This window comes from Globicephala melas, chromosome 18 (assembly GCF_963455315.2).
Source record: "Globicephala melas chromosome 18, mGloMel1.2, whole genome shotgun sequence".
Taxonomy (NCBI): Eukaryota; Metazoa; Chordata; class Mammalia; order Artiodactyla; family Delphinidae; genus Globicephala; species Globicephala melas.
Genome location: NC_083331.1, coordinates 66,106,474 through 66,123,062, shown reverse-complemented (window position 1 = coordinate 66,123,062; position 16,589 = coordinate 66,106,474). Strand labels below are relative to the sequence as shown.

Genomic DNA, 16,589 nt, shown 5'->3' with positions numbered 1-16,589 from the left:
TGTTATTTCTAGGACGTAGTAAGTCCCCTACACACGAACCTTCAAGTTGCGAACTTTCAAAGATGTGAACGTGTGCGCCGTCAGCGTCAGGCGTGAGCGACATCGCAGCTCGCCCTCCATCTCCTGTTGCTGAGGATCCTTCAGCTCTACCGTCTCCCCCCTCCTCTCCCTCCTCCAGTCAGTAACTCTTCTTGCCTGTTCCCTCGATGCCAGCCCTTGTACCCCAATTGTTGTACCGTACTACTGCACTTTTCAAGGTGCTGTACTGTAAGATTTTAAATGTTTTATTTTTTTGTGTTTGTTTGTTCTTTATGTATTATTTGTGTGAAAAGTATTATAAACCTGTTACAGTACAGTACTATATAGCCAATCGTGTTAGTTGGGTACCCAGGCTAACTTTGTTGGACTTAACGAATGTGCTCTCAGAGCGGAGCTCGTTCGTATGTAGGGGACTTACTGGAGTGAATAGACTGATCTCTTCTCACAGACTCAAAGGCAAAGGGAGACACCCTGAGGCCCACACACCTGTTCCAAGGAGCACCTGCCCTCTGAAATGCTGTTGACGTTGGATTTCTTTGCCAGCGGGAGTGTGCCTAGGAAATCCCGTTAAATGTAAACCTTCCCCAAGCCTGTGCCATCGACCATCTTCTAGATGACACTTGCTTCCTTAGGGATCTCAACGCCTTTTATGAGTGCAGATACCGCTCCTCTGTGGATGCATCCCAAATGTACATTGAGCTCTGCACTCCACGGAAGCCACGACCCACACTTCCACGAGGACATTCCAACTTCACTTCAAGCTTCTGATGACCGGAACCAATCTGATTCCCTCCCCCACGCCTTCTGGGGAGCTTCTGTCATTGGCATCATGAATGTTCCTGCAACCTCACTTCATGGACTCCCCCCTTTTCCCTCGGCTTCCACAAGTCCTGCCCACGATCTTAGGACGCTGCCGCTGTACCGGTGCATCGCCTCCTGCGACGTTGCGTCGCCACTATTCCAGCTCACGCCTCCGTGACTCCTGGGTGCCTGTGGTTCTCGGCTCTAAACTGCGCTCACAGAATTACCTCCCTCAGGTAGTGTCTGACGCCATCACTCATCTGCTCACAAACATTTGGTGGCTCTCTGCTGCACTCTGAATAGAGTTCAAAACCTATAGCTTGGCATTCAGGGTCCTCCAAGCATTTTAGCTCTGCCCCTGAGAGTACTCCCTAGACTCTGCCCCCTGCTCTGTGGACACCTGCACGGGTGCCCCCAAGTGCATGCACCGTGGTCCTGCCTGGCCTTCACACGCTGGGTCAGAGGCTGTATCTTCCAGGAAGCCCTCCTTGCCTCACCTGGACAGCAGTTAACCTTCTGCAAAGACACCTTACACCCCCCTTGTGGCACGGATTACCTTCACCAGGGCGATTTATTTGTACATTTTATCTGTTATTCTAGAGCATAAATTCCATGAGAAAAAGGAAATGAGGAAAACTGAAGACCGTGACCTTTCACACAGCATTCTTTTTCTCCGCAAACTTTTCTGTAGCCAAGAAAACTTCACTAAGTAGAACACATTTGCTCTGGCCAAGCAGGTGAAGATAAAATTAACAATGATTCTGTCTCTCCCACGGACACTGGGGCTTTCACAGTGTGCAGGGCACTTCCGATACCTTGTTTCACCAAATCATCACAAAAATCCCGAGACGTGTCACGATGATCTTGCTTTTTGCCAGCCAGGAGATCAAAGTCCCAAGTGTCTTGGTAACTTTCGTTCATCCTAAGCGGGGGAGGCCAGGATTCAATCCATGTCAACAACGCGCAAGCTGTGGCTTCTGGCCATCCTCAGCCACCCTTATTTATCTTTTGAGACCTGCAGTCCCCCGAAAGGGCAAAGGGCACTCTCATCTGTGGTCTCCAGGGTGTCCCTTCCTCCCACTAGTCTTGACTGCCAAATAGGATAAAAAAGAACCCCAAAACCTTTTAAGCAAAACTTTCATGTGTTTGTAAAACATAACAACAGGGAGAGAAAAGTAGATGGTTTGTACACCATGACCAAGTGGCCTTATTATTACTATCATGATTACCATCATCATTATTATTTAACACCGATGACTTCCTTTCAAGTTTGCATTTGAAGCGTTAACTTCCACTGGCCCGGGGGCAGGACATTATAGGGCTTCATGGTTCCTGTTATTAGTGGGAATGGAGCCCCACTTCGGAAGCCCGGAAGTTTAGGAGAGAAACAGATAAGGTGGGGAGACGTGAGTGGAAATAAAAGACGGAAACAGGGGTACCTTCTGACTCGTTCTTCGTTTATCTGATAACAGGCAGTACCCGGCGGCCAGCTACATTTAAACATTTTTTCTTACAGGCAGGAAAGACTAAAAGACCTAGCCCCTTATCCTAAGCGTCCAGCTCGCTGGATTCCACCAAGCGAACACAGTGGGTAACCCACACCCAGACGGAGAGGTCACGTCTTAGCAGGACCCTGGCTGCCCCTCCGGCGTCTCTCTGGGTCATAACCTCCCTTTCCGCAAAGGGTGAGCCCTCTCCTTAGCTAGCCACTACGTCTAACCAGCTGGCTCCAGTTGAAGTTAACCCTTTGTTCTGGCCAGGACAGTGTGTGTGTTTTGAGAAGACTTTTCTGGCAGCAACTGCTATTTCAAAGCGGAAAAAAAAAAAAAGTGTGTGTGAGGGAGTAGTTTTGTGTGTAGGAGAAAAGTGTTTCTAATTTTCCATCCTGAAGATGTGAGGGGAAGAAGGGAGATGTGAAGGAGGGAAATAAGTCAGTAAACGCAGCCTCGCTCTGCTTTCCCCATTAGAAGCTGGAAGCATTCCAGCGACATGCCATTTTGAGAAAGGAAGCAAAGGGAATCGCCCTTCCCTACCTGCCTCAGCTTGGCTGGAGCAGGCCGGCTCCTTCTTCCCAAGCCTCCGGATATGGGGCTAGGTCTCTGATTATTATTTCATAGCACAGTGTTCAGTAGAACCCTGATACCGTACTGAACATATGGTTTTGATTTCTTTTTTCTTTTTTTCGGTTTTGAACCAGAGAGCAAGATGGAGAGTGTCACAACCCTAACTCCAGGATTTGCTGGTCTTGCCAAACTGTAAGGTGAAACTAACTCCAGACCGATGCCCATCCTGCTGTAGCAGCTGAGGTGGGTCGGGGCGGGGGGGGCACCCACTGAGGACCAGGGGCTAAAACGCGGCGGCACTGACCCCGGACTGCTGACCTGACAAAACACGCAGGCCCTGTCCGAGCTTCTCTGTTACTTTCCGCACTCATTCTCAAGCTGGAAGGAAGGGATCAGAACGTCAAATAAAAACCCACAGCCGTGGGCTTCCCCGGTGGCGCAGTGGTTGAGAGTCCGCCTGCCGATGCAGGGGCCACGGGTTCGTGCCCCGGTCCGGGAAGATCCCACATGCCGCGGAGCGGCTGGGCGCGTGAGCCATGGCCGCTAAGCCTGCGTGTCCGGAGCCTGTGCTCCGCAACGGGAGAGGCCACAACAGTGAGAGGCCCGCGTACCGCAAAAAAAAAAAAAAAAAAAAAAATCCACAGCCGCAGAACAATTAACTCAGGACGCAGCATGTATCTGGCTAAGGGGACGATTATTAACTCGGGGATCCACAATGTTTGAACCGCAACCATCTCCAACTTCACCTCTTGGGTTGTCAGCCTGGCATTGTTTCCCCAAATCATCACTCCTCTCAATTATTTTTTCTGGTCAATTATTTAGTGTGGTCTGGGTTATATGACATCAATTTTACCCTGAGGGGGAAAAAGTTTCTTGCTCCCTAGTGGTCAGCTGGAAAATTTGTAGGTTTAATTAAAAAGGCAAATTTTCAACAAGGCGAAGAGTGCTGGCTGGGTTTAGAGGACATTAGTGAAACTAGCAGTAAGGGAAAAAAAAAAGGCAGTGTTGTGATAGAGTAGGGGGGCCTGGGGACCTTCAGGTTAATTATTAACCTGGGAATTTTCCTAAGAAAAACTGGAGGGCTTATCTCAAGTTTTAAAGCCTTAGAACAGGCTTTCTCTAGATGAAACCTGGCCAGTTAGTCGGGAAATGGTTTACCAGCCTTCCCTGCCTCCCTTTGTTTGTTCAGGGAGGCCCTGAGTAGGCCCGGGCAGAGCTGAGGGAGAAAATCCTTCCTGGTTTCTTTCTCCCACTCAGAGGAAGGAGGGCAGGTTAGTGCAGCCTGCTGTAGACTGGAGCTGGGATTAATTAGTTCCTTCGGTGACCTTGGCATCTCCTGATGGCAGAGTGTGTCTCTAAGCTGCTGAGGACTGTGCTGAGAGCCGCAGAGAAACTCTGGAAGACTCAGAGCTACTGCTAAAACGATTGCCCTTCTGTGTGCCAGAAGAAAATGCAACAAAACAAAAGGAAACCCAAAGCACGTACTTCATCTCTGAAAGTGCCTTAGCGGGGTATTCAAGTTGTGTGAACATTATCATTGATCTGTCTTTCTATCATCTATCAATCAATCTACATCTGTGTCTATATACTAATCTATATAGCTATCTCTTTGTGTATACATTTATCTATATCTTTACCTATCTCTATCTGTATCTATAAATATTAATCTGTATCTATAACCATCTATTTATACAGTAATCTAAATCTAAATCTATCTATAGGTGTATCTTTATTAATCTCTATCTGAGTGTATTATATAGATACATATATATTAATCTGTATCTATATAGTTATCTATTTCTTATCTATCTCCCATCTATCTATCCATCTATCTATCTATCTGTCTATCTATGGGTGGTTTTGCAAGTCAATGCCCAGGAACTTGCCAGGCACTTCCAGAGGTGCCTAGAGCCTACTGTTGGAACGGAAGACAATTTTCAACCCTTCCGTGCAGTTGGGGAAGCTGTCTGTCCCTCCCCCGCTTCACCTCCATCCATCACCTTTTCCCCACTGTGCTCAGGCCTGAACAGAGCTGAGGGAAAATGGAGAGCCCCACCCCCTTCTCTACCACAGCTGGTTCAAGGTTCAAGTACAATACCAATATGGGTCAGCAATGCAACAAAGCTGCCAGAAAAACTGTGTATCTTCGGTTGCATAAATAAAGTACTCTTTCCCGAAAACACCAGGCAATGCCCGCTGCTCCTATCAGAGGAAGCTTGTTTGCTGTCTTTAAATATGTGAAGGGGCTCGTCTGCCGAAGGGGCAGTTGACTTGCTTAGGGTCAATCCAAAGGCCTGAACGAGGGCTGAGCACTGAAGGTCATGGGGAGTCACATGTCGTTTCAGCACAGGGAAGAATTTCATAACAAAGCGCTATGGTTTGCTTGCATCGTGGGGACGTGACTGGCCGGCGCATAGAGACGGATGAACCCCTGTTAGAGTCTGCTTGGCAGGACCGTGGCAGAGGGTAGACGCGAATTGTGCCAGCTAGTCCCGCCAATTCCTTCCATCTTGGGATTCCCTTCTGCTTTTCATCGCACACTTGTGGGTTTCGTCAGTTGGGTGGCTCTCGGAGGGGCGATCAGAATCTGGTGGGGTGGGCAAAGCTCCTCTGCCGACCCCGATGTCTCCCCACAGCTCACCCTCCTGATACCTGAGCACCCAGAGGAGCAGAGACGCGCAGCAGGTCACAGGAAGCAAAGAGTTAAAAAGGCCAAAGCTCTGCTGGGTCCCGGCAGCCCCAGAGGCAGCTGAGTCCCTTTGAGCCTGCCTCTTAATTGCAGCTTAGCTGCAATAGGGAACTTTGAAGAAAAGAAACAGGGAAACTCTGGAGATAGGGTTTGTTTTGTTTCCTGAGGGGACGGTCTTTGTCGTGGATGCCAGGAAGCTGATACTTCAGGGTTCAAGTGATGGGCTTCCTCAGGGGCAAATAAAGAGTCCTTTCTACCAGCTAAGAGTCGGGTGTGACTAGAACCCCAGAGACATGGGGCATCTGTGTGCCATTTAGGAGGGGTGCCAGGTACAGCCTTGGCAGAGAGAAGAGAACCCGGGGAGAGAGGTCATGGGTCAGCTCAGGAGCCAGCAGAGTAAGGGAGAAGGAGAGCCTGCAGTGCCACGATGGCCAGGAGATGCAGCCCGAGAGGTGGAACACGTGCCCCCACCAGAGAACGGGTGACACGCGTGAGTGTAAACAGCCCTGCACGAGAACAGGGAAGTCGATGGCAAGGAAAGGGGATTTCTAAGTCCTCCTAGAGGGTAGCAAACCACAGCCACACAGAGCATCTCACTTTCACACAGGCCTCACAGCTGATAATGAACGTGTTATCAATTGAAAGTATCTAGAAGGCACCTCGGACGAGATCTTTCTTTAAGCATCTTCCTGCGCACCTGGACACACACACACACAGACACACGCGCACAGACACAGAGGAGATTCAAGAGTAAGGAAAAGGCCCACTAATCACAACAAATGATGAAGATGATGCTCTAGCTGTCCCTGGAGATTTCCCAGGTCCCTTTGTGAGGAGGAACTCACGGCTAAAACTGAACTCATGCCTGCCCAGGCTGCCAGGAATTGCTTGTTTGTGTTCTATTTAACTGTTTAGTGAATTCTGCTAACAGTACGTGCAAATGAGAGAGAAGTTTTCCCGAAGCAAACCCCTTTTTTTGCTACCCCCAAGTAAGCACCGTTGGAAAAGGTCTGGGTGTTCGGAGACCTGCTAACTGGAGTTTCACCCCCTGCTCTGTGTCACTTGTTCATGTGTGACCTTGGCAAGGAACTCAGACTCCTGGGACTTTATTTTCTTTGTAGAAAGGTTTAACTGAGTTGATGTACATAAAGCTCTCAGCAGAGGGCTTGGCATATAGTAGACACTCAATAAATACTTGTTTCCTTTCAGTCCTAAAAGGTTATTGGTAAATTAAAAATGCATCAAAATACCGGTCGTCTTGTGTGTGGGCTAAAAGGGCATCTGGGCAGGGAAGACTTTCTCTAAATCCGGTTAGCGGGACCCCTGGTTCTAGGAGAGAGGGGGCCACATGCTGGACATACAGAAAAATGAAGTTCTCGAGGGCAGGGAAGGCAGACGGACATGAAACAAGATCTAAGACTGTCCACAGTTTCACTGAAGCCACCACCTGCGACAGCTGTCGTTTCTCTTAACGTCTTCACTCATAGCATGAGACTTTAAAACTAGCATGTTTAAACAAATGTGATTTTAATTGCACATAACACTTCCTCTACACTCTTCCTATTCTTTGGAGGGAATGAGGGGAGAATGAGAGCATCCTAAGGGAAATGCTGGGTTTGTCAGAGTTCCCCGAAGTAACCCGCTGAGGCTGTCAGACTCACAGGCTCCAGCTCCGACCACTGTCTAGAGGGAAAAGTCTGTGGCCGATTTTGAACACATATATTTGGTAGGAAAAGATATCTCTGGAGCAGACGTGGAAACAGACACACTAGCCTTCCCTGGAGGCAGTGAGCAAATCTTTTTGGGAATTGGTGAGAGTCTGTGTCCGCAGAGAAAACGGCCATCGCGGGCACGGGGCGCCATCCACAGACCTGCTGCTGTGGCCACGGAGCTGCTGGAAACTGCTGGAAGGCTCACCTTCGTGGCCTCCACCACAGCAGCTTCGGTGCAAGGCTTGCAGGATAAGTCGGCTTGACCTCTGCTCCACTCTTGGGCCCGGGAAGCCTGGAAAGGCCTCCTGGATGGAGGAAGCCGGTCCTGGCCCTCAGCCCCACAGAGCCTCCTTTAGAATCATCTCAGACCCGGAGGCCCACCGCCGTCTACGTTCACGCCAGCAAAGCCTCCAGGGCAAGCAACAAGCATCATCTTCATCCCGGAGGAATGCAGAATCTCGGACCCCGCTCCTCATCTACCGAGTCAAGACCCTACAGTTTGAATTCGATCCCCAGTGGTCTGCTGTGCACACAAAAGTGTGAGGAGTGCTGTTCTGGCTTGCTCACTGTAGGCATGAGGGTACTTTCTCATTTCCTTCAGAGTAGTCCTTACAGCTGGGTTCAGCTGACGCCTGCTAGAGCCAGCAATGAACGAACCCTAGGTCTTTGACAACAGGTCAAAGGCCTGTTCCTAGGTCTCTGACAACAGCAAGATCTCCAATCACTCTGGAATGACTGTCCTAACCACTTATACCCTCAAAATGTATATTTTGAGATACAGATGCATACATCTTGATCAACAATTATTGTTGGTTTTAAATGCTTTCTTTTGGTTATTAGTGAAGAGTTACTTTTTAAATAGTCAAATATCTATATCTGTATCTACATGAAAGATCCAGGTAGGAAGTTCTCCTTATCCACCGATACTCTGTGGCTCTCACCATGGCATTGAGTTGATATTGGCCTCCACGAGGACCACGGGCTGAGCACTCATGTCAGAGAGGGTAAGCCCCGGCAGAACAATGCAGCACAGGAGCCATGGAGGCCGTGGTATGGTGCGCAACAGTCTTGGTTACGTATTTTTTGATTGACAGTTTTGCTCCTTTGTGGGTTTTCGTTTTCCTGATTCCTTGCTAGCTCTTATTCTCTCTGGGCCCGGGCAGTCTTCCCTAAGGCTCATCCTTGGTCATCTCCCCATCTCCATTTATGTTCCCTTCTTCTTGGAGGCAGTAAGCACTCCTGGCCTTAACAATGGCTTCAACACAGGTGTGTCTCAGTTTACATTTGCAGCCTGGTGCCTAAGCTGTTCTCCATTTCATGTTGTCAGATGTCTACGGATGACCCACTTCGATGACCCATCGTTAGCTAAAACACCATTACCAGGACTCAAAACTCAAAACTCATCCTCCCTCCCTCCCCTGACCCCATTCCCATGATGGGCCCCTTTTTCCATCTACCCCTATTTTCTGTTAGGGTCCCACAGATATTTCTCCTGCTAGAAACTCCAGTGTCACTTTGGCTCTTCTGAGCTCTCACTAGCCTCTATTATTTTTCCTTCAAGACATCTTTTAGATTTGCCCTTATCTCCTCCATCCTCACTCAGCCATTCTAAGCCAACTCCTTCCCACACGGTGCCTGAAATATTGCAAAAGTTTTCCGGCCAGTGGCATCACTTGTTACAAATTTTCTAACCTCTAACCTGATCTCACAAGTTCAATTCAATCCTTATAAAGCATTAGACGTGATGCTGTAGGTAACAAGTTAAACTCTTCCACATGGCTCTTTAGTTCTCCCATATTCACACTCCCCCACTCTGTCTAAACTTATTTCCACACTGAAAAAATGCTTCTTTTCCAGCATTTAATCCCTATTCTTCAAAGTTCCACACTGGCCTCTACATTACATCATGCTGTTCCTCCCTTCTAGAGATAATCTTCCTTCCTCTATTTTTGACTATTGTCCTCTCCAAACTTTTTAGATCATATATCCCCATCAGAAAAATACTTTCATGCAGGAACAACCATTATAAGATTAGTTACTTATTTATAAATGTTATACTTGCATAACAATATGCTACATACATTATCACACATGTGAAACGTGACATTTTTAAAGGACGGGTTAAATAACATATAAGATGTAATTTCAACTATTTCCTTTCCTCACGGAGATGATGGCCTTGCCCTAGGCTTGGGGTGTAAACATCCCATTGTAGAAACACTGATCTAGAGACAGTACATCCATAGAGAGCTAGAGGAAGTATCTCTTCCTCTTCGAAGCCTTATCTAGTACTCCAACCCAAAAGGAGTTCCACTTTCCTGAACTCCCAGAGCACTGAAAACTACAAGCAGTAAATCACTGACATAATATATACTTCACCAATACTTTTAAGTTGATTAGGTGAGGCTCGTATCTAGGATGCCCGAAATAGATAGATTTTTAAAAAGTAATTCAATATCTTAATCAAAAACATACTGTCTTCCCAAAATTGCTTGGGTTGAGCTCTAGTCCAGTATGCAACATCCATTGCAAGAAAACCCCAAGTCAGGCTGCAGTGTCATTTCATTTAAAGACTGTTTGATCTCATTGAATATCATATGCACAGATTCCCACAGTTTTGAGGACCAGCTTTTCCGCTGTTTGGCTACTGAGATTTTTAACCCATTGCTTAACCTCACTCAAATTGGGTTTTTATTTAATTTATCAGATGGGGACACACAGGGGGCTTTGTGGCCATTAAAAGAAATGATAAGCATAAAAACAGAAATGATATATGAAGTAAGATGCTAGTGTTATTACATTCAGCATTTATGTATCATAATGTAAACTCTATAAAGCACATCTGAGATTTCTAAAATAATCGGCCTCCTACCTTCACCTTGAGCTTTCTTTCTGCAAATAAATTATTTTTATTTCCTCTATTTTATTTGCTCAGCTGAAAACATGGTGCTGCCTCCCTATAGGAGTTGGAGGTATGATCGGGCCTGAGTTTAAATCCTGGCTCTGCCAGATACCAGCTGTGGGATCACGGGTGTGTTCCGGAAACTTTCAGAACTTCTATTGGCCAGCGTTAACTTTGCGGGGAAAACATTAACTTCATGAAGTCCTTTTAAGTTTCGAAATACACAAGATATGTGTGTTAAGCACCTAGCTTATAACACATGCCACTAAAATATTAATTTCTGCCCTAACCCCTTTAACAGGCTTAAGAGAACTCAGTGAGGTGCTCTCATGGGCAAATGGACTACTTTGAATTTTGGGTTCATTGTTGACTATGGTTTTTCCCTGACCTGTGAGCCTTTTACAACCATTTATGAATGTTATGTTCTAGAAGCACCTCCTTGCCAGTCATAGCCAGACTCACGTTGCCACTGTGTGCCTGGGTTGGGGCATGAAACTAGTGTAGGTTTTGTCTCCTAATGACTTCTGAGCAGTCAGAGCTGGGAAAGCGAAGCCAACCAACCTCTCCTGCTCTGCTGCCACATCCGGACTGCCTACTGTACTAGTTTTGAAGTGTAGTTGTCCAAGAAAGCATCTGGGGACAGGAGAAGGTGACACGCATACTTGTAACCTGGAGCACTTGTGTCTCCTGGTTTTCTAAATTCAAATCCAACACTGAAAAAAATCAATGAATAAAAGTTTTTAAAATCCGGTTTACAACTCATCTCCGCTAGAAGCTTTACCTAGTACATCCTCACAGGCATGCTCTAATCTTAGGCTCCCAGTTTTTAACCCACTGTTTGAACTGTTAATTGAGATAAAGTCTGTGAAAGCCCTCTGTAGAGGGTACAGAACTATACATATGCTAATTATCCTTCTGATGGCATTTGTGTGCTGAGCTGCTCTTATCTTGTTTGTGAGTGTCTTGTGCCCCAGCTAGTGTGGATTGCAAACTGCTCAGGCCCAGGGACCTGCAGCGTCTTCCATGCCTCCTGCCTCCTTCTGCTGTCTTCTGAGATGGCTCACTCCCCCAGAGCTCTTCTCTGGCAACCAGCTCGCCTCGATGCTCCTAGACCTTAGAACCTGCCCATCTGCCTGCCAGGACCCATCGCTGAAAAGAATTCTTGAGGCTCCCTTACACCCTCAGTCTCCTCTCCCAGCTCTTCCCAAACTTGTGGCTTGTCTGTGCCCAGAGAACACACATTAATTTTGATGTCAGGGTGAAAAACAAAGCAAAACAAAAACGTTGTGTTTAAAAAGGGAAATAGATTTTTTTTTAAGTAACTGTGCTTTTAAAAAAGAGTTGTGTGTGTGGGGGTGGTGGAGCTTAACCCTCCAGGGTCAGGAATCAGGTTTCCTTGCTGGGATGGGGACGGTGAGATCTCAGCCACCCCGAGGCTCAGAAGTGTGGGAGAGGGTCTAGGATTTCCTTTTGCTGATTGATGGCTAAGATCCTTTTGGACGATGCACCCATATTCCCCAGTCATTTCGGGGCTGTCTCTCAGCTTGCTGAGATGGGGGGATGCTCTCCACAGCCTCATAGTTTGGATTTGTGGAGGCAGCATTCTCACACGTCTGTTGCGATCGTACATCATTATATGTTATTTAAACAGTATTATGCTGAGAAATACAGTAGAGGTGAAGAAATTACAGAGTTAAAACTCAAAATTCCTTCTCTTATACCTCCCCCAAACACCAAAACTGTCTCAAACCTACAATTAATGTTTGATGGTTAACAATGTTAAATTATGTTAGCCAATAAAGTTATTACTAAAGTCTTTGAAACTTACAATTCCGCATTGTTTCTTTCTGTCCTACATTTTGCACATACTCAGAGTTAGCTATTAGGTAATTGACTTGTTCTAACCAAATGGCAAAAGCCAGGGGAGCCAAGAGGTGTTTAATAAACACTTGTTGACTGATTGATGGAATATACCGGCCTAGGATCTCGGAGACAATGCAGTCTTTGTCAGAGCACTAATGTAAATCAGTGGGTCCACTTTTATGACCAAGCGTTTCTGCCATATTGAGGGGAGCAGGCCAGCCGAAGACTTATCCATCAGCACTGTGGCTCCGGATCACAGAAGAAACCCTATGGCCTCGCCTTTCACACCTATGTTCACTCTCAGCGACAGAGCGGGGACCAGCTTCAGCTCAACGAGGCCGAGCAATTGGAGGCATGGCCTGATGTAGACCAGCCATGACGCCACCTTGAGCCCCTTACTATGAATATGATCACAGCTGCAACTAACAGTTTGTGCACGTTAAACAAAACAAAACAAAACAACAAAAAACAACTGAGCTGAGTAAAAATCTGGAGGTCAAAAACAGTACTGCAACTAATTTACAAAGCCCAGCTAAGTCTTCCTGCATCGTTCTTCTGAAATAAAGCAAAGCATGAAGTACCAAGTTCCTTGCTCCACCCGGCAGGGGACATATGTGCCCATCTGGTTCCTTCCAGAAAGTATGCCTGGGCACAGGATATCTTTACTTCTCTTCACAGCCACTTCCTCTCTTTCTTTGCTGGGCCTTCAGGTTGGGCCTCAGGCAGGTTTTATGAGAGGAGCTAAGTGTCCTGCCCCTGTGCTGCTCTACCCCCGCGGTTCCGTGCTCACCTGGCCTGCCTTTGGACCTACAGCTTTCTCGTGACTTTGCTCCAGGCTGACATTGATGCCTCACACCTCCCTATCTTTCCATAACGCCCCTCGCCCCCCTGCCCACCTGCTCCCCAGAGATGCCAGCTTTCTCTGCCTGACACGGCAGTCACAACTGTTTCTGACCTACCAGCTCTCCTGTGCAGCTGTACCTGGAGCTACTCAAGACCCCAAACTATGTTTTCACAACCAACAGGTCCTGCAGGTGTCCCACCTCTTCGTTAATCAGAATCCTTTGCCACTTGCCACGTGGCCAGCCTCCTTCTATGTTGATAATATGTTTTGTCATCTTGGAAAATGTAAACAAATCAGTAGGCCTTCCCATTTTTTTTTTTTTTTCTTATTGACGTCTCGTTGACATACAATACCCAGCTTTTATCGTTACCGGTAGGAAAGTGCAGGAAGAAAGGAAGAGAAAACGCATGCAAGCCTGAACCTTATCGGTCTCCCGTAAGGAAATCCCTCAAACTCAACCTCTGAATCCGCTTCTCCCAATTCTTGCTTGGAAGCGTGGGTACCTGATCTTGAATCTCTGTGGCACTCCCCGAGCGGGACTGGCCATGTGATATTGATTTGTGTTTACCATAGCAACAGCAAATTAAAACAACTAGCAGGGAGAAGGCAGGCTGGTAACCAGTAACGCTGCACAACCAGTAGATTTCACAAGCGTATTTGTCTCCTTTCCTCTCATTCTCTCTCTCATTCACTCCACTTGCACACATGTAATACCAAAGTCAAAGAAAAAAGCACTAAATGCTTTGGGCACTGCAAGGCCTGTGTCTGAAGGGTCTGGTTTGCACAGTTTCTAGTATATTGCACAAGCTCAACGGAGAAAATGCACACAGCAATGCTCTGATTTCCTTGGAAATTGTATGCGTTGGTCTAAGGATAAATAGCCCTAGAAAATGTACATGAACATGAAGTAGATTGGAGGGTTCTGTATATATGACGATATATCTTAACACCCTAAGGCATTTACCAGTTTCGTTAATAGGGAGGTTTTATCCCTTTGTACTTTAACTAGTTCACTGTGTCAACAGACAAACTTTTTTTTGTTTTTTGGATGCAAGGTCAAGACCTCTCAAAATGCTAGACGTATGAAGGAAAGTGTAGCAAGTATTCAATTCTATTAAGAGAGAGAAAAATTGAGATGGGTGCTTGCTCGAGGCTACACAACACAAGCAGTCCTGAAGAGGATGCAGACAAGGACTGGGAACTCCCGAGAACTCCAAGCTGTTCTAACGGAAATTCTTTCTGAAAAGCCTCCTTATTAAAAACTAACCATCCCCTGATCGCAACGACCAAGGTTGCCACTTGTGACACGGGATGAACAGCCTGCAGTACTGGACTGCCCTTCCTTGGGTCCATCTGCACGAGGACACGGTGCTCTTTCTATCAGAGCGGCTGTTCCCAACATCACGACCAGCCGTGAACTCGGTGGCATAACCTGGGTCCTAAAAAGTGGCTCTGGGGGAGCTAGGAATGGGGCCACGGGGACTGTTTGCCCAGGGGGCAGTGCTGGGCTGCACTGAGGGGAAGTGGGACCAGAAGCAGAGCCGTGCTCCACTCCCTGCCGCTTCCAGTCAGCACAGCCAGGGTCCTGCAGAAAAACCGCCCTGACCTGCCCGACATGAGGAAGCAGGTAGGAGAAGATGCCCTATTTCTGCTGGAGGTCGGTTTAGGGTTTAGAAAGGACGGGAATATGAAGACGTAACTCAAGACCTGCCAAGTGACAGTTAGAACGTTCCTAGCCAGGACATAAAAAAATATTCCTCTCCACGAGCTTGAATAAAAAACACACAGCAGAAATAGTTGGGAGATGACGTCAGAAGTTCTGGGCTAGTGTCCTGCACTTCTCCTTGAAAGTAAAAACAGTGGGTCTGGAAGAATCTACGTGGCATTGCCCTTATTTAAATGAGTACTTCTACGGCTTCTTCCAAAACAGGCAAGCTAGCTGAAGAAACTTCATCTTATGTACAGGTTATAGAACCTCTTTATCTTTTTACTTTATTATCCTCAAAATGCACATGTTACTCAATTAACAAATATCTTTGCACTTAACCTTTGTCTTTTCAAAGGCCAGTGATGTTTCTTGAACAACATTCACGGTGGTGATGGTTACGCAAGTCAGATTTTTTTCTTTGCTTCAGTGCTTGCTAACTATTCTAAAAATGTTACACGTTTATTGTAAACATATGCTTCTGAGGCCTAACAAAAAAGCACAGTTTCCTCATGCCTGGCAGAAATTTAAAACGGAAAAGGGCAGAAAGAATTCTTTAACAAATATATCCTTTCCTTCTCTTGGGCCAAGTGTGTTAAAAATAAATCTTCTCCATCATTTCTCACTGCTGCTTCTCGGCTAGAAAGTTGATATGGTTCGGCACAGTGAAAACACAGCTTTAAAAGCTAGCCTGCCCTCATTAAATTATTCTGCTGGCTGTGTGTTCTCATTAAAAATGCATAAAGATCAGATAATTGCAGTAAGCATTATTAACCCAGCTTTACTTTTGAATATAATGGTTCCACGTTTAAGCTGGAAACAAAGGCTCAGACATGCCAGAAAAAGAAATGTAAACATCGAACTACAGTACCAAAAACTTGTCAGAAAGCTACCTCTTGCTGGCGTGTTAAAAATGTGCTTTTGAAACTCAGTTAAAGCCGTGGCATTGTAGAGCTAGGTAGGTCCCTAATTTCCGATAAGTAGACGTATTTTTTGGGCTAAACGTCCAACTGATAATTATTTACCGTGAAGTTTTTTTTTTTCTTTTTCTTAATTACGAGTCTGTTTTCAAATCACAGGATCGACGTAAACTTTATTTATTCGGGAGCTAACTACGACAGTATGAAAATTTTCTAGAACAAGAAAATAACAATGCTCCCAAGAATTCGAATGGTTTTTGTTGAGTAATCAATGGATCTATTCTTTGAATAAAAACTCGTTTTATGCCTCACCCCAAACAGGCAGCAGAGATTCACGCTTTGCCATTTCTCTTTCTCGAATCAAAATGTTACGTAAAACTCCAGGGTCCCCCCTGCAAGTATTACATTTGAACTAGTGGAATCCGGTTTCCCTGGCTTCCCTAAGCAACATACACGGAATGCAGCATACTGCAGCAAACTCTTTAAACATTCAGGAAAAAAAAAAAAAAGAAGAAGGGGGGGATGATTTCCCTACCTTGTTTAGCTCTGCCTCTCCTTTCCTTTTACAGTAACCCCAGGAACATCTGGCAAAATCAAGCGGCCGAGGCTTCTCCGCTGCATCATGAGGAAGAAATTTCCATGTAAATAGTTCTCATTCCCTGTTTATTGTACTCTGAGAGCCGTCTGCCGTATCTGGAAAATTTTGCCTTCAGATGATGAAGCAAAGACAGTCTAAACTCTGTTGCTGTAAGCTGCAGCCCTTCCTTCCGACAAATCCCTCCCAGCTGTGAGCAGCCAATCCCCAGCAAGTTCGTCAGCCCTACTCGTCTGAAACTGGCCCTAATAGGATGACTGACACAGCAACACAGCACTTGCAGTGTGTGAAAACAGTGCATCCATACTGATGAAAGAGGAATTTCCCTCTCAGAAGAAAGCAATCAGAGCACCAAGACAAAGTGGCACATAATTGGCAGAGCAGAGAGAGGGGTAGCTCCGGAAAACACCCTTTAAGACAGCCAGCCCAAAGCTTGTGGCTGCATTGTCGATACTT

The 16,589-nt window shown here is 46.3% G+C and overlaps 1 protein-coding gene across 8 annotated transcripts in view; it reads right to left on the bottom strand.

Annotated features, from left to right (window-relative positions):
• The window catches only part of MBNL2 (muscleblind like splicing regulator 2), a 152,488-nt gene extending 136,168 nt beyond the window's left edge, over positions 1-16,320 (bottom strand). For 4 of the 8 annotated variants that reach the window (XM_030856874.2, XM_030856876.2, XM_060288237.1 and 1 more), the window contains exon 1: positions 16,074-16,319. The gene's annotated coding sequence lies outside the window, so the exon portion shown is untranslated. Of the gene's footprint in view, positions 1-16,073 lie in introns of all 8 variants that reach the window. The other 4 variants (XM_030856873.2, XM_060288236.1, XM_030856875.2 and 1 more) reach the window with 2 other exon arrangements.
• Between the last annotated feature and the right edge of the window lie 269 nt (positions 16,321-16,589).